Source organism: Ursus arctos, unplaced genomic scaffold (genome assembly GCF_023065955.2).
Source record: "Ursus arctos isolate Adak ecotype North America unplaced genomic scaffold, UrsArc2.0 scaffold_12, whole genome shotgun sequence".
Taxonomy (NCBI): domain Eukaryota; kingdom Metazoa; phylum Chordata; class Mammalia; order Carnivora; family Ursidae; genus Ursus; species Ursus arctos.
In genome coordinates this window covers 46817295-46836157 of record NW_026622786.1, presented here as the reverse complement: position 1 = coordinate 46836157, position 18863 = coordinate 46817295, and the positions used below count along the sequence as shown (strand labels likewise).

Genomic DNA, 18863 nt, shown 5'->3' with positions numbered 1-18863 from the left:
AAGAATTTAAAACTATGAACTTTCTCCTTCAGTGTATCTGGCATTGATTTATTGATGTGTTAGGAAGAAAAGTATCCCATAGTTACTGTATGACACTTCCTGGGACAACATTTTTATGACAAAAGCTCAACTGGTGGATATATAAAAAATAATGATGAGAGAAATCTGTTCATGGTATAAAGATGTAAGTGTCTTCATAAATCTATGAGAAATATAAGTATCTTTGAACAGTAATCAAGGTAGCAATGTACTCTCAAAATGAGCATATAAATAAGGTCTTGTATTCATATTTCTAAATCCAGTTTGATAATCTTTAGAGTGAAGCTGTCTGAGCCTTGAAATTTTTATAGTTATACCTTCAAGAATACAAACACTCGCTTTTATATTTTATTCAGGAGACACTTACTGAACACCAACTATATATAAGAAAATGTGAAAGATTAAAAAAAATTGTCTTAATCCCTGCCATCAAAAAATTTTAGTAGCATAGAAGGAGAAATAATATGTGTACTCAAGTCATTACAGGAAGAAGGCATTGGATCTTAAGTGTCATAAGATATTAAAGTCCTGTAAGTTTAGTTCTGTGATTCTTAAAAAAAAAGTGTGGATTGGAATTCAGGAGGTTATGGGTAAAGCCCAGGCATGTGTATTTAAAAAAAAAACCTTTTCTTCTCTGCCTGACCTTAAAATATAAGCATTCTTCTGAATACTTAACTGGGCCTCCTTTCTTCTCACTGTACGAGTAGTATTATACTTTTGAAAGTTTTGCATTGTGAGGAAACACACATAAATGTGTGAAGAGGCAGTATAAAATTAATATGAAGTGATACAGCTTATGGCAAACTACAGAGATCATTCAAATTCAGTTTCAAACAATCACATTCAGATTTATAAGACTTTCTTTGTTCAGACAGAATAAGCCTGTTGACATTTGGCCCAGAGCTCAAGAGTTGTGATTTTATATTCTCTTTAAACATTACATTCTCTCCCCATTATTTTGATTGACATCTATATTTTCTAGTCTAATATAGCACTAATTATTCTACACATAGTTATTGGTACCTACTATGTATTAAGTTCTATACAAGACATTGAACAAAAGACAAGTCAAGACCAATATGGGCCCTGCACTTTTGGAGCTTGAGACCTAGCACTAAATAAGTAAATGATTACATATGAATGATATTTTGGGGTTGAGGCTGAGAACTAACGTTCTAGTCATTGATATACATGCAGAAGAATTATGTGCGGAGTGAAAGAACTTGGGTCTTCTGAAAATTAGGTGGAAGGCTGAGTTTATTTTTAAATGAGAATGAGATGGAGAGTGGAATGAGAATAACGTGGAGTGTCAGGAGCCACATTTTTCAAGGTGCAATGGAAAGCCATTGAATGTATAACCACTACCCCGTGCTCTGTGGAAGATCCTTCCTTGTCTACTACTAATAGCTTGGGTCTCAAGTAACAACACAGACTGATTTCAGGTATTGACAATGTGAGATATTTAAAAACTTCATTCTTTTTTTTTTTTTTAAGATTTTATTTATTTATTTGACACAGAAAGAGACAACCAGCGAGAGAGGGAACACAAGCAGGGAGAGTGGGAGAGGTAGAAGCAGGCTCCCAGTGTAGGAGCCTGACATGGGGCTCGATCCCAGAACGCCGGGATCACGCCCTGAGCTGAAGGCAGACGCTTAACGACTGAGCCACCCAGGCACCCCTAAAAACTTCATTCTTATACCCAGTTGATTCCTCTTTTCCAGGAGAAGTTAGGCTGTTTGAGGTAATTTGAGGTTCTGTAGTCAAAAGCAGTGAGATAGGCAGAATTCTAAGATGACCCCTCAAGATTCCCAGTCCTTGAATGTTCACTAAAACATTAATCTAGACCCTGCTATGAAGGGATATTACTCATACAGTGAGAAGAAAAGGAGGCCCATCATTTTTGTGATCACGAATGCTACAAACTCCTGAGGACACATGCCAGGTTTTCCCAAGAACTTTCTTACTGTTCTGTACTCCCAGTGCCCCAATGGAAAGAAGGCAAAGTTTACCTTTCCTTATCAGAGGAACTTCCCTTTCTATGAGTGATTCTTTTGGGTCCTCCTCATATTACCAGGGAATGGAGCATTACCCTTTCCCATGCAGAAGAGAAGAGAAAAGCCAGGACTTATTCTACATTCCTATGAAATCCTGTTAACCTCTAGCTTTCTCTTGCATAGGCTGGAGTTAGGTGGTGAATAGGGATATTGGAAAGGTCAATTTGGTACTTCTTAATATCTTGCAGGGCCATTTCTAGGTGATTGCTCTACAGACAGTTGGGGTACTTACCACCTATTGTTCTTAGATTTGGAAATTCTATTGTGAATTAAGAGTAAATTTATCTTTTAAAATCCTATACTAATTATTTTTACTGAAAGAGTAACATGATCTGATTTATGTTTTTTAAAGATCACTCTACTTGGTGGAGAATAGACTGCAGGAAGATGGTATTGAACCTTCAGTACAAGTTACGTGACCTTGAGGGTAATCTAAGCCTTTCTATTTAATGGGTGATCCACGGAATAGCAGGATCAATTTACCTGAGACCTCATAAGAAATGGTGAATCTCAGGCCCTATGTGAACCTACTAAAGCAGAATATATATTCTAACAAGATCCCCCTGGTAAATTTGTACACTTATTAGAATTTGTGAAGAACTCGTCTAGGTAAGATATGATAGTTGCTTCAGGAAGGGTGATGGGTGTGAAAATGAGGAGGGAATTGATACAAAATATATTTTTGAGACAGAATTTTCTGATGACTTGATGTGAGGATTAAGGAAAAGGAAGAATTCTCAAGCTCCAATTTCTAGCTTGAGAAACATGATGGTGGCTCATGACATTTAGGAGAAGGAATATGCCTAGGGCAAAGGATGAGTTCACATTTGGTCAGATCAAGTTAAAATTATTAAGAAAATATATTGGGGCACCTGGGTGACTCCATTGGTTGAGCACCTAACTCTTGATTTTAGCTCAGGTCATGATCTCATGGGTGGTGAGATCCAACCCCCTGTGGGACTCCATGCATAACGTGGAGTCTGCTTGAGATTCTCTCTTTCCCTCTCCTTCTGCCCTTCCCCCCAACTTGAGCTTTCTTTCTCTAAATAAATAAATAAAATCTATGAAAAACATTAAAAAAATTTAAAGAAAATCTCTTAATTGCTATACCCCAATTCCTGCCTACCTCCTATTGCAATTATCCTCATTATCTTTCTGCTGCGTTCTAACTTCCTAGTTGAGAAAGTACAATTAGTCTGGTCAATAACAATCCTGAGTAGACCATTCCTATGATTTTCCCATTTTTAAAAAAGAAATATAAGGTCACTTTTCCCAAAAGTGTGATTTTATTTATTTTTTCCATTATTTGCCAATTCTATCCTGATAGTCATGATTTAGTTAATAACTCTTTCCTCCATTACTTCTATCTTCCGTGAGCTAAAATTATTGTCCAAATAAGAGAAAACTGTTTCAGATCCTCATTTTAAATAGTGTTAAAATTTTATAGGGTGCCTGGATGGCTCAGTCAGTTAAGCGTCTGCCTTCGGCTCAGGTCATGGTCCCAGGGTCATGGGATGGAGCCCCACATTGGGCTCCCTGTTTGGCGGGGAGTCTACTTCTCTCTCCCTCCACCGTGCCCCATGATTGTGCACTCTCTCGCTTGCTCTCTCTCTCAAATAAATAAAATAAAATCTTAAAAAAAATGTTAAAATTTTAAAAGGAAAACAGCCAAGTGATTGTTCAGAAAAAGAAAACAGAGCGAATACAAAAGAAATCACTTTCGTGTCTAACATAATCTTCATTTTCTTTTTGTATAGCTTTCAAAATCAATGGCAACAATACAAAATCAGTCCTATTTTTGAAAGGGTTAGTAGGCAATTTGTGAATACCCATTGGTAGGTGTGGGTAATCATCTTTAATTAGACTATATTAGACTGTACATCTTTTTAATTGCTATGTGTTTTCTGGCTTCCTGGTCAACAAAGAAGAAATACTGATCTAACACCTAAAGAACACAATACATCACCATTGCCAGGGCAACATCACTGGGAATAAACCCTGAGGCAGAACATCATAAGTATTTTGTGATTTCCATGATAGCTAAAGTAAAATTAAAAAGTGATTCTCTGAGATAGGCTATGAAAAGTCTGCAAAATGCTATAAAATACCCCTTTCAGTGTGCATTATTTTATTAATAATATGGTGTATTTAATGGGTTTTCCTCTATGGGGGTTTCTTTTTTGTTTTGAGCTGCATTAAGAGTAAAGATAGACTGGTTTAAACAACATGGTCATAGTCACTTTGTTTTTTTTTTATTTAAAAAAAATCACAAGTAAAAATACATCTTTTTAAACCTAGTGCTCTATATTGCAATATCTAACATTTATAGCACACTGTTCATATTCTAATTTAAAGATGGAGGAACAAAGGTACAGAGGGGCTAAATACTTTGCTCAAGGTCATTGTACTAGTAAGTGGCAGAGCTGTAATTTAAACCCAGGCAGTCTGTTTCCTGAACTGTATTCTTAACCTCCTGTTAAAACTGCCTCAGCTGGATAATGCAAGAAACAAACACACACATTCGGTACACAAAGCAGATACAGGATCATTTCGCTGTTGTCACAAAAATTTGTTCTCTCCTTTTGAAGTGTTCAGAGTGATTTGCATGTCACATTAGATAAATTTCCATGATTATATGTCTATCAATCTCTCTCCTTAGCAAGAAACATATAAACACATACAGTTTGCATGCTTTAAAATTATATAAATGAGTATCTTTGATCATGATTTAATGATTGTAAATAATACTTATATAGCCATTTCCTTGGAGTTTTATTTCTTGATTAGATGCAATAAAAATCTTTGCAAATATTTTTGCTGAATAATTTCCACTATGATAATTTAGTGGGACTGGGATAGCAGTGAGAAGATATAGTAATCTCCAATAGAATTTACTCTAATTTTTAAAAAATTTACATTATGTTTACAAGCACATTTAAGGCATAAAGTACAGGCTACCTCGGGTCATATATATGATAGATATTAAACAAATCTACTTCCCAAAATATCTACTAAATTTGAGGTAATGGTTTCCTCCTCTAAAACCCTTCTAAGTATACAGTGCTTCTCAGTGGGGTCCCTATTAACACATTTGATGGGAAAATTCTTCATTCTGCACAGCTCTGACATAGATTGTAGGATATTTACCATGTATGTCCCCTGGTCCCTGCAAGCCAGAGCTAACTAAAACTGCCTCCACATTTGCAAATGACCCTAAAGGAGAACAACCAAAGGAATCAGGGGAAAATAAGAGAAAACTATTTCTACCCCTTAGCTCTCCAGTCTCTTCTCCTTCCCTGTACACAACAGACAAATTTGAACACTCCATAGGTGGCACTTAAAAAAATGGGGAAACAGGCCTATTAGGTATACTTGAGAAAAAACAAAGGGAAGCAAATGATTAAACCTCCCAGACATGATGGATCCCCCTCATGACAGATGCAGCAGGATAGAGAGCATATTAATGGCCATGTCTGGACGGTGACTTGATGGCTGTAGCACCCGTTTTTCCTATAGCTTGTTCTTACAAGTGAATTATAGGAAGGGTGAGTAGTCATGGGGCATCATCCAAATAAGCAAGCTGTACACAGCAGCATCCCCGCTCTTCGTCAAGACTTCAGGCTTTCCGCAGTCCTCTTCGCATGTCTCCCCGCATCACGTTGCTTTTGTACAGGTTGGTCACAGGCTATTTTCTTCTAGGGTTTGGGAGCATAATTCTTATTAACTGATTTGCTTCATCATAATTAGAGCATTGTGAATAGCACTTTGAGATATAAATATTTTCATTTGTATTCTGAGAAGTATAAAATTATCTCTAATTCAATGTCTCTTTAAAACTAAAACATTAAAATAGAGTCTGTAGCTCAGTTTAAACTAAACTTAAGCATATTCAGTGTGATTCCCAATTTAACTTTCCTAACATGCAATCATCATGTACAGAGCACTTAATGCAATTATCATCTACATAGGTTATATTAGTCATGGGCCAATATGTCAAATTTTCTTTTATTATCTTGAACTGTTATTGGAATTTACTTAACTTTTCATAGATTCTAAGCTCACAGTAATCAGAAACTGTGTTTTATTCTTCTTTATGTTACCCACAGCCCCTGGTACAATGCCAGAAGTTAGAATATTCAAAATATGTATTTTATTTGAAATATTCGTATTTCCCTTCAGCTTTTAGACATGATATGCAAGAATTATCTTCTGTAAAATCTCTTCACTCTTTTGCACTCATCTATAGCCAATTATTAAGACATCTATGCTCTATGTCAGTAAGATGTACAGCATTATGATTCACCAGCCAACTTCATTACTAGCTTTGGTATTGTCAGGTTTTTGTTTTTGTTTTTGTTTAACAAACTGCTAACAGATGAAGTAATAAGAATATTAGAAAATACATTGCCTGTAGGTGCTGTTGTTATTGAGGGCAAAAGGGAAGGGAGTTTATGCATTTCTCAGAAATATTAATAATTAAAGTTTCCCTTAAATTAGAGTCACCTTGTAGCTGAAGCCACAAGTTAAAAAAAAGTTTTTGCCATGGCTTCTATTTGAAGCTATATTGTGCAACTTAATTGTAAGTGCTATGCCAGTTCAAGATGTTTAAAATATATTTATTGTGGTGAGTTGACACATGGTCATTTTTCAATTATATTAATTTAGCTACGCTACTGATAATGATGATGTCAATACAACTTTTTTGTTTGTCATATATAAATCACAATTAAATCTGAAATTGCTTTAGAAACTGCTTACTTAAAAAAACAGTATCATTAAAATGCATGAGGGGTATTTTTTGGTAACATTGCCTTATTATTTTAATTTTTAAAGAATGAAAGTGATGTCCTGAATTCTGAATAAATAAACAGGAATTTATACTGATGGCTGTTAGGGCTTGCCTTAAGCAAAATTGTGAACATACTAGAAAGGTCAAAAGGCACCAGTTGCCATTATGAGAACATATACATTTGTTCTCCAATACTTCTGCTAATAGATTGTCTGCTTGGGATGGTCTCTGATTCAAGTGTCAATTTCTCAACCAATTTGTCATGTCACTATCAAAGCTACGATGTCTGTGTCATACTGCTGAGTCTTTCTTAAGAAACTAATATAATAAACGTTAGCTAATGGTTTCACTATATAAATCTGTTACCCCATTCCAGGAAACATATTTACTCATAGAGAGAATCTTAGTGGAACCCTAACCATTTGCTCTCCCTTTCCTGGTAGATTTCAAGAAAGACTCAGCGGCACACTCAATTTCCCTTCTAAAAGAGAGCGACCAGAAACAGACACCTTTTCACAGGTGGTCAGGTTTTTTGTCACCTGACTGGGCTACCATGATACAACTGCTGGACTCGAATCTGCCCCCTAGCAAAGACAACCTTTCCTAAACAGGCTTGGAATAAGAATGTTGCTTAATAGGGTTGCCTCTAGAGAGACAACTGATACAGTTAGATCATATCACTTAGGGAATTTGAATATGGAGCAGAGAAAGAGGGAACCATAGTAAGAGACGTTGGAAGGAAAGAGTAGCCACAGAAGCAGAAATGAAGAAAGGAGGAAAAGTGATTTTTTGTTGCCAAGTCCCTAGAGTAGGGCTATGAGATATTCTCTGTTGAAAGAAAAACAAGCTGATGAGGTCATTAAAGGCTGATAACCGGTGCTCCAGAACTACGGCTGCATCCTGAACAACAAATGTACTGATCAGATTTTCCTGTTATGACACTTTCTTGGGTTCCCTTCCTTCCATGTAGCTTTATAATAAAACCCCTTTATATGAGGTGACTTCTGCATCATTATTACATTGTAATCTGTAAAATCTCAGCTAATAAAGTTCTTCCAATTGCTTCTTTCACCATTCCATAGGTTTTATAGTATTATCTCTGCAAATGCATATAATTTTATACCAGAGCTCATGAGGGTCTAGCTGGATAACTGTGGTTGCCTCTACTCATTTTATCTTTAATTTATAGTTCCAAATTCCTGGTTCTTTGGACTGAGACTTGTGCTTGTTTGTTTTAACCTAATGTTAATTAACCTAGCGTATGCTTATAGAAACATTGTTTCTATTAAATGCTGCTCTAGTCTTCATTCTTGTTTCTGAATCTCCATTTGTATGAGTAATACTTAGCAAATTCTTGAGGAATATAGAATGCAATTTTTCCTTCCTTCAGAAGGAGCAACTGTCACCCATATCACTTCAGCACTCAGCTTAAGTGCGTAGCATACTTCTTTTTTTTTTTTTAAGAGTTATGTATTTATTTGAGAGAGGGAGGGGGAGGGGCAGAGGGAGAGGAAGAGAGAATCCTCACGCAAACTCCCTGCTCAGTGCAGAGAGCTGCCATGCAGGGCTCGATCCTAGAGCCCTGAGATCATGACCCAAACAAAAATCAAGAGTTGGTGGCTTAACCGGCTGAGTCACCCAGGCACCCTATGGGTGCTCTACTTTCTAAGGGCCTTCTCTGCCCTGAGGAGTATGCTCAGCCCCTCACATGGAGTATGTGGAAGTGTAAGAGACAGGATACCCAGGAGCAGCTCTCAAACAATGATGAAGGAGAATTGGAAAATAGAAACACCATCTTCCGGCCTCTTCTATACTCTTTTACGAATATATATATATATATATATATATATACACCCTCTCTATATATACAGTCTCCCAGTGGGATATTCCCAGTGGGACTGAGTTCTACTTGTTGAAAATGATATCTTGCTTACTAATACCCTATATTGATTTCCTTGTCTTGTCTTTCCTCATTACCCTACTGTTACTTTCTAGGATTGCCTCAAATATTTGTCTCAGGGTCTGTTTCTAGGGAACCCAACTTACGATACTTTATTCCACTTCAATGTCATTTTAGAGTTGTAGCTAATGCAAAGCTCCCATATACAAAATTTATATAATTTCCTTATTTTAAGAGTAGTAAGTACATTTCCTTCAGTCTAAAATGAAGAGATGTAGTTGGCAACTTATAGAATCTCTCTCACATATAAGCAAGCACCTTTCAACATAGTTTCACTAAAGTATAAATACATGCAAACATACATCTTAACACTTGCTTTTCTGTACTTTCTTCTAGTTGAATTAGAACATGTAATTTCTAATTTAGGTTATCATCTAGAGCAGGGACATCCTAGCAGGGTAACTGACAGCTATGCCCACTCCAATTGTCTCAATACTTTTAAAAAATATATGTATAGTTCCAAGGTCCTAGAACTTGTTATTGAGGAAGTGTAAAATGACATGTTTCTTTGTCTTAAATAAATATATACGTACAAAGAACTTACGAATCTGGAATATGTTATAATAATTTATAATGATGATCTCAAAATCATGTTGAAGTACATGGTAAGCTATTTAGTGAAAATAATTTGTAATTATATATTTTATCAAATTTATTGAGAAATAAGTATCATATAATAAGCTGCACATATTTAAATTTTTTCAATTTGATAAGTTTTGGTGTATATAACAGTGAAACCATATCCACAAGTAAGAAAGTGAACCTATCTATCACTACCAAATTTCTTTCTGTCCATGAGTCATCTCTCTCCCACTCCTCCCCTCTTCAGGAAAACACTCATCTGCTTTTTGACATCTAGATTTCTAACAGTTTTCCAGAACTTTTTATAAGTAAAATTGCACTCTTTATGTCAGTCTTCTTTTACTTGACATAAATATATTGGGATTAATCCATGTTGTAGCATGTATTGGTAGTTTCTTACTTTTTATTGCTGAGTAGTATTACATTATACGAATATACCACAGTTTGATTATCCATTCACTTGCTGGCATGTGGGTTGTTAGCAGACTTTTGGCTAATATAAATAAGCTGTTCTGATCAGTCATGTACAGGTCTTTTATATGAACATGTGGTCTTATTTATCTTGGGTAAAAGCTAGGAAAGGAATGGCTAGATAGTATGTTAGTTTCATGTTTTTCAGATACATTATTTAAGGAACTTGCAGCTGTTTTCCAAAGAGATTGTACCATTTTATATTCTCAACATCAATGTATGAGAATTTCAGTTCTTCTTTTTTTCTTCCTTTCTTTTATGTTTTTATTTTTAATTTTTTACCTTAAGTTTTTGTTTTAATTCCAGTTAGTTAATATACAGTATTATATTAGTTTCAGGGTTTCAGGGGTACAATATAGTGATTCGACACGTCCATACTATACCCGGTGCTCATCATGAGTGTATACCTTAATCCGCATCACCTATTTAAACAATTCCCCCCTCCCCTCCCCTCTAATAACCATCAGTTTGTTCTCTATAGTTAAAAATCTAATTTCTTACTTTGTCTCTCTCTCTCATTTTCCCCTTTGCTTGTTTGTTTCTTAAATTCCACATAAGTGGAATTGTATGGTATTTGTCTATCACTGTCTGATTTATTTTGCTTAGCACTATACTCTCTAGCTCCATCCATGTCATTGAAAATGGCAAGATTTCATTTCTTTTATGGCTGTAAAATATTTCATTCTGTGTGTGTATATATATGTATGAACATATATATCACATGTGTATATGTAGATATATGTATCACATCATCTTTTCCACTCATCAGTTAATGGACACTTGGACTGCTTCCTTATCTTGGCTATTGTAGAAATACTGCTATAAACATAAGGATGCATGTATCCCTTTGAATTCATGTTTTTGTATTCTTTTGGTAAATACCCAGTACTGCAATTGCTGGATTATAAGGTAGTTCTATTTCTAACTTTTTGAGGAACCTCTATGCTGTTTTCGAGAGTGGCTGTACCAGTTTGCATTCCCACCAAGAGTGCACAAGCATTCCTTTTTCTCCACATCGTCATCAACACCTGTTGTTTCTTGTGTTGTTGATTTACGCCATTTTGACAGATGTAAGGTGATACCTCATTATAGTTTTGATTTACATTTCCTTGATGATAAGTGATGGTGAGCATCTTTTCATATGTCTATGGACCATCTGTATGTCTTCTTTGGAGAAATGCCTGTTCATGTCTTCTGTCCATTTTTAAATTGTATTATTTTGGGGGGGGGTGTTGAGTTTCATATATTCTTTAGATATTTTGGGTGCTAGCCCTTTATCGGATATGTCACTTGGAAAAATCATCTCCCAGGGAATTTCAGTTCCATGCCCTTATCAACATGTGGTAAGCTCAATCTTATTTATTTGTTTGTTTATATTTAGCAATTCTTATAGGTATGTAGTATTTTCTCACTACAGTTGTAATTTTCATTCAACAAATAACTAGTGATATTGCCCATCTTTCAGTCCATTTGCTGTCTATATATAATTTATCTATCTATCATCTATGTAATTTATCTGTAGGTTTTTCTGGAAGTGTCTGTTCACATTTTTTTACCCATTTTAAAAAATGGATTCTTTCCAGACTATTGAGTTTTGAGGATTTCTATATATAATATATAGAAAAGTCATTTATCAATATGTTATTTGCAAATATTTCTTCCCAGTCTATGGCTTCTCTTTTCATTCTCCTAATATTTCCTTTAGAAGAGCAGAAATTTTTAATTCAATAAAGCCAAATTTTTTTTGTTTTACAGATTATACTTTTTGCCATATTTTAAAATTCTTAGCTAACTCAACATCACCAATTTCTCATATATTTACTCTATAATCTTCATAGTTTTCTATGATTCATTTTATATTGTTGTGTGTGGTATAATGTGTGTAACTTAAGTTTATTTTATTTTGCATATTCAGTTGTTCTAATACCATTTGTTGAAAAGACTATCATTTCTTCATTGAATTGCCTGTGTACTTTTGTCAAAAATCAGTTGTCTATATGTTAGACCTATGCCTGAACTAAACAATTCTCTTGATATAATTGTGATATTATTAATGACAACACCACACACTCTTGATTGTAGAATCTTTATAAAGAACCTAGAAATAGGTAGTCTTTGTTTTGCTTTTCCAAAATTGTTCTTTGTATTTCCATATGATTTTCAGAAACAGTTTTTCATTTCTAAAGAAGAAAGCCTGCTAGATTTTAAGTTGGGATTGCATTAATTCCATAGATCAATTTGGAAATCATTTTCATCTTAGTGATACTGAGTCTTCTAACCTACAACAAGGGCTTATCTCTCCATTCATTAAGTCATATTTAAGTTTTCTCAGCAATATTTTGTAGTTTTTCTGTACAGATCTATCACAATTTTGTCAGGTTTCTTTGTAGGTATTTCAAATTTCTGGTGCTATTTTTAATGGTATTGTTTTTAAATTTAATTTTCTGATTTGTTTTCTGATGGTGCTAGTATAAAATATAATTAATTTTTGCTATTGGTCTTCTATCTTGGGACCCTGTAAAACTCACTTAGTTGTAGTAGTTTATCAGATTTTCCATAGAGATGATAACATTGTCTGCAAATAAAGAATTTCACTTCTTTCATTTCAATCTGGGCACTTGGATTCATTTTTTTTCTTTCCTTATTGCATTGGCTTGGAGCTACAATACAACATTGAATAGAAGTGATGAGAATGGACATTATGGTCTTGTTACTGACTTTAGGTGGAGTACATTTATTCATTCACCATTAAGTAAGATGTTACCTGTAGGGTTTTCATAGGTACTTTTTATAAGGTTGAAGAAGTTTCTGTACAGTTTTTGTGTAATGTATGACTACTTTTGGTATCAGGATAATGCCAGCTTCATAAAAATAGTTGGAAAGTATTATTTCCTTTTCATTTCTGGTAAAAGCATATGTGGAATTGGTATTATTTTTTCTTAAATGTTTTGTAAAATTCACCAGTGAACCCATTTCGGTTTGACTTGTTTTTGTTGTTAGCAGGTTTTTTACTACAAATTCTGTTTCTTTAATAGATGTAGAGATATTCAGGATATTTCCTTCTTCTTTTTTTTTTTTTAAAGATTTTATTTATTTGACAGAGATAGAGACAGCCAGCGAGAGGGGGAACACAAGCAGGGGGAGTGGGAGAGGAAAAAGCAGGCTCACGCAGAGGAGCCTGACATGGGGCTCGATCCCACAATGCCAGGATCACGCCCTGAGCCGAAGGCAGACGCTTAACCGCTGTGCCACCCAGGCGCCCCAGGATATTTCCTTCTGAATGAGCTTTCTTTTGAGGTAGAATTTGTAATTTCATCTAAATTTTCAGACTTATTAGCATATGATTTTTCACAATACATTCTTACCATTTAATATCTGTAGGATGTCTAATGAAGTCTTCCTTTTTCCATGATCTATTTGGCTAGCTGTTTACTAATTTAATGATATTCCCAAGGACACAATTTAGGGTTTCATTGCTTCTTGTTTGTTTCCTAGTCATATATTTAATTTATTGCTGCTGTGATCTTTATAAGTTTCTTAATTCTGTATACTTTGGTATATTTTTAGTAGTTTCTATGATTATCCTTTAGGTTTTGAACAGGTGGAATATAACTGTTATAATTCTTATAATGTTTGCTAACTCTAGCACATGTGTTAGTTCTGGGTTGGCTTTTTCCTACTTTTTGCATGCTTGGTAATTGTGAATGTTCCCTCTTGAATGTTGGATATTTTTGTATTTCTATAAATACTTTTGAGCTTTCTTCTGGGATTCAGTTAAATAACTTGAACATTATTTTGTCCATTAAATTTTGCTTCTAAGATTTATTACAAAGGACTAGAGTAGGTCTCAGTCTAAGGCTAATTACTTCCCATTATTGAGCTGGCATTTGCATTTCCTTGATGATAAGTGATGGTGAGCATCTTTTCATATGTCTATGGATCATCTGTATGTCTTCTTTGGAGAAATGTCTGTTCATGTTTTCTGTCCATTTTTAAATTGTATTATTTTTTGGGGGGGTGTTGATATACACTACTGAATGTCCCATGCATTGTGAAGTTGTCTCTCCAGTAGCATGGAATCACATAGAGCTCACAACATTCATGTACCATCTCTCAAGGATCATTAGCCTTTATTTTCTGGTATTTGGTGTCTTAAAAATAAATATTTCATATATTCTACCTGATAATGGTTTGTTTCAGTGAGTAGAGTAAATCTGGTCATTGTCATTCCATCTTGACCAGAAATGGAAATCTGTGGCTTAATATTTTAAATGCTCATTTACTCAGAAAATATGAAATATTGAATATTACATTAACATTTTTACTTTAAATGCAGGTATTCCTTTAATATAATTTGTTCTTAAAAGTTTTAAATGAAGTTAAATTTTGCATGTAATTAAGATGTTGTTATTTGTTTAAGTCAGATGTCATTGTGGGGTGTTTGGGTGGCTCAATTGGTTAAATGTCTATCTTGGGCTCCAGTTGTCATCCTAGGGTCCTGGGATAGAGCCCCAGATTGGGCTCCCTGCTCAGTAAGGAGTCTGCTTCTCCCTCTCCCTTTGCCCCTATCCTGCTTTTGTGCTCTCTCTCTTGCTCTCAAATAAATAAATAAAGTCTTTAAAAAAATTTTTTAAAACATGTCATTGTGAAAAATTTCTTTGATAGTTTTTATTTTTCTTTTATTTCTTATTTTCTTTTTGGGTTGGAGTTTCAGAGGCATAATGCATGATTAAGGAAATATAGGAAATAAATTTTCTGGGATTGTGAATCATTTTTTCCTAATAACAGTAGAATCCTATAGTAGAAATAACATTAACTATATGTTATATATGTATTAAAGCGTTCATTGAATAACCTAAGAAAAAAAAGGAGCTAGAAATTCTCATTTAATAGTTTTAACAATTCATTTCCGTTTAACCCAAATCTTTGTAAAACTTGTTTTTGTAAGAGTAAAGACTTTTTTTTTTTCCTGATTATTAGTTTTTTAATACATGCAGGGGAATGTTACCAGTAAGAGCTTCCTTTCAACTTCTTGTGCTGGAGGTATAGTATGAATACTTTATTACTTGTCGACAGATTGGCTTGTAGACATGTTCCTGTGTTTCCTGCTTAAAACATTATGTCTCCCAGAAATATATTTGCTAGCTAGAGGCAGTTTGACATGTGCACATCTCTTGCTGCCTACAGTAATAAGCAACACCAAATGTAGACAGGTAAGATGTGACATCACAAGAGCAGAATATGAGAATGAGCATTCTAAGGCAAATATCACATTCATTTCTCTCATTTCCAGTAACAAATAATGTCAACAAGAAGCTCAATAATTTGGCTCAAATTGGAAAACACCAAGTGAATAAATACTTTAAAAATAGTCTTATTTGGGGAAACAATATTGCCTGTAACTGAAAAACTGAAGGTATGTGTCAGATTTTGACAGCATATTTTCCAGTATACCTCTTCAAACATAAAATCTAATTATGTTCACCCTTTCCTATGCCATTTAATCCCTCTCCTTGATATATCCTGTTTCCCCAAACACTATAATGAAAACTAGAGTTCATGGCAAAACTCAAGCTTCTCTGAACTCCCTTACCTCTCATTAGTTGAATCCAGCTTTGTCAAATTTTATTCCTTCAGCCCTCTTCTGTAGCTCAAGTGAAATTCAGACATCTATTGATATAAAAAATGTAAAGGAAATAGCAGTGTAATTTCTTCCCAAAGGAAATACAGTGCAGTTTAATAATATATTGAGAACATGTGGCTAGGTCAGTCTGTTATTTATCCTTTTGGCTAGGCTATTTTATTTAGAAGTCAGCAGAAATAAAACTAATAGTGTTATATATAGAAAAATTCACTTACATTTACTAGCTTCTGTGTAAAAAGAAAAAAAAACTGAAGAAAATAATTGAGCATTTCTCCCATTTGATTTGCACTTGCTTGATATTTACCTGATAGAGGTTAGAAATAGAATGGAAAATATTTTGAAAAGTACTGAAGTCAGCTTCCATATGGGATAATGGAATATGATTTCTAATAATTAAACTTCTTCAAAAATGGAACGGACTGCCTAGTGAATCAGTGAAAAAACTTCCAAAAGAAAATTCGAAAGCGCTTGTCATTATGTACTGTAGAAGGAAGGACTTTGGTCTTTGGAAATCTCTGCCCTCTCAAAAACTTTTTCCTCTGGAACCTATCATCACATTCCTTTATTAATATTATATGGGTATATTTCTTAATTTCTTTATCAAGATGTAACTAGAGAGTTGGTTACATGTTTATTCTTTTTTTTTCATCACAGAGCCTTGCTCATATCAGACTCTCAATAAAATATATATTTAATTTAATAATAGTAATATTAGTGTATACCATTTATCAGATAATATGTTGTACATTTAGCATTGATTATTTCATTGAATATTTATGAAAAGCCTATGAGGCGAGTCCTATTCTCCCTGATTTTCATTAAAGCAAATAAACATTAAGGAGTTTAAGTGAATGCATATATGAATTAATATATAAATCAATTAAAAATAAATAGGGATAAATGAATGTATAAATGGGAAGTTGGACTAGATAATATATTAAGTATATTCTGTGTGTGAACATAAGAACTTAATATCTATGTCTATGAATATAAAAGCTATATATTAAAGTTTAATAAAATGATTATATATATTATTATTACCATCCCTTTAATTTCTCCTTTTGGAATTATTTGCGTTGCTTCTCACAGGTATCATGCATCAGTAATTTCATATTTGTTGCTATGAAAACCAAGGAGAGTAGAGAGTGCAAAGATAAAGTATGTAGAAATTAATACAACATTTCATATACACTTTTACCAACAGACTTTTTGGCTTTACTCCCAATTAAATTCCTTTCAGTAAACATTTAATGGGCCTCTGCAAGGTACTGAATAATACAATGAAACATTCTTATTACTTAGAGATGTAGGTTATACACTCATTGAAATGGTCTCTCTTGGAGTTATATGTGACATCAAATAGCCCGGCTGATTTGTTTTTTATTGGATTACTAGTTGCTTGGTATTATTAAACAGCAAGAAAATGATTCTCTACTGAAGACCAGTGTGATACCCTCCGACATAATGGAAAATAATGTAACTTTATAGTAATGTTGATCCACCCCTAAGGGGACTTTAGATATTTTTATTTTTCCTGTGTTATTAAGCACGTGATATTATAGTTTTACACTTGGAGGGTAAGTTACATATTATTTTTGAAGGTTGTATTTTTCGTCTTCAAGTGTTTTTATTTCTCTTTTTCTATTTCAGGAGGAACTGGATTATTTGAAGTCAAGAAAATATTCATAAGAATTAGTTATAACTCAATGAAAGCATGAGTAGGGAAGAAATTGAAATTTGTCAGAAAATGGACTTACTAAGCAAATACCTTAATGCAATATCAATAAGATCATTAATGTTGGTTCTATCTGTCAAAACAGTTACAATCTGAAATAAATTTACAAACTCAGACTTCTGCCACCTTATAACAAACATTTGTTTCAACTCCCAATGGTATTTGGGAATGTCATAGCTTTAGATACTCTGAACTCACAATTCTGTCCCTTATTTGCTCTGTGAACTTAGTTTATTTCTTAAACTCATTGAGTCTCTGTTTTTTGTTTGTTTGTCTTGTTTCTTAATCTCCAAATTGGCAGATATTTTGCACCTAATGAGGCTGGTTTAGAATCAGATAATGAATGTAAAAGTTTACTTAGCACAGTGCTAAATATGTAGCTGATATCATAAATAGTATAAGTTTATCTTATAGCATTTTCTAATTCAACCTTCTGTGAATCATTTTTTTTAGTAAACCAGTCCACAATGATAATACTGTCTTCTTATCACTTTGATAATTTAAAATCTGTGCCAAATGTATTTACTTATTATTCTCAGTTTTCTCATGAATTATTGATAACTTTTTCATGTGCATTGAACTTTGGGTACAGAAGAGGGTGTGTAATTTTTGGACACAGAACTATTTGACCAAGATTTATTGAGTATGTGATCTCTGATAAGTTATTTAACCTCAGTATACTCATCAGTGAAGTAGGGTTATAATACTGCTCCATTGAGTTTTTGTGGTAATATTAAATGTGATAACATTAGTGAGTCTTCAAGTAAAGTGCCTGACTTAGTGTAAGTACTCAGTATTTGTTAGTTTCTTCTCCTTTTCCCCCCTCACTCAACCAGCATTTTGCTCCTTGGAAACAATAATCAGGTTTTATTTACTAAGGTACCATTTAACAAATTGATTTGTCTTTATGGAGACAATGTTTATGTTTTTCAATGTTTAATGTTTTTCAAACTTCAATGCATGTGAATCATCAGTGAATATTAGTAAGAAGCAAAGCAGACTCAACAGGTCTGAAGAAGGGCCTGAAATGATTCATTTCTAACAAGATCCCAGATGAAGCCAACGCTGCTGCTCATAGACCACACTTCCTATAATAAGCATTAGACTATGCTGAAGGAGGTCATTGAGAGGATGTGACCACTGTTTCTTCTGTGCACTGGACCTGGGCAATTGGAGGTTACTTACCTTCTCCCCTGTCCTTGGAATATTAAGTTTTCCCACAGTTCCCACAGGAGGAGCCTCTTCAAGGACACAATCTTGAGAGAGCAAGGTGTTAAGATGATCTGCACTGAATATGTCACTGAACCCAATTAAGGCATCTATATAAACCTTTAAGATTCTGGTAGGCAGGTGCAGAGATCTACTCATCTTGACTGCCTAAGACAAGCCTCATGTATAAGTTACCTTGCTTACTAAGCTGCCACCTACCAATCTGGAGTGGTCTGCCTCTCTTTTTGGTCTCTCCTAACACTCTGTGTAAGGAGGCCAATTTGTAAACCAAAAATTGGTGAGCTTGCCAGGAGACCAAAAAAAATGGGCCTTGGGAAAGAGGCATCTAAGGGGAGAAATCCCGAGTTGGCTATCAACCC

At 34.3% G+C, this 18863-nt stretch overlaps 1 long non-coding RNA gene across 2 annotated transcripts in view; it reads left to right on the top strand.

Annotated features, from left to right (window-relative positions):
• The window catches only part of LOC130543444 (uncharacterized), a 67329-nt gene extending 49854 nt beyond the window's left edge, over positions 1–17475 (top strand). Inside the window, exons 3-4 of one of the 2 annotated variants that reach the window (XR_008958800.1) lie at positions 15189–15311; positions 17190–17475. This is a non-coding gene — a long non-coding RNA (uncharacterized LOC130543444). The remainder of the gene's footprint in view (positions 1–15188; positions 15312–17189) is intronic. The other variant, XR_008958801.1, reaches the window with a different exon arrangement.
• Positions 17476–18863: the final 1388 nt, after the last annotated feature.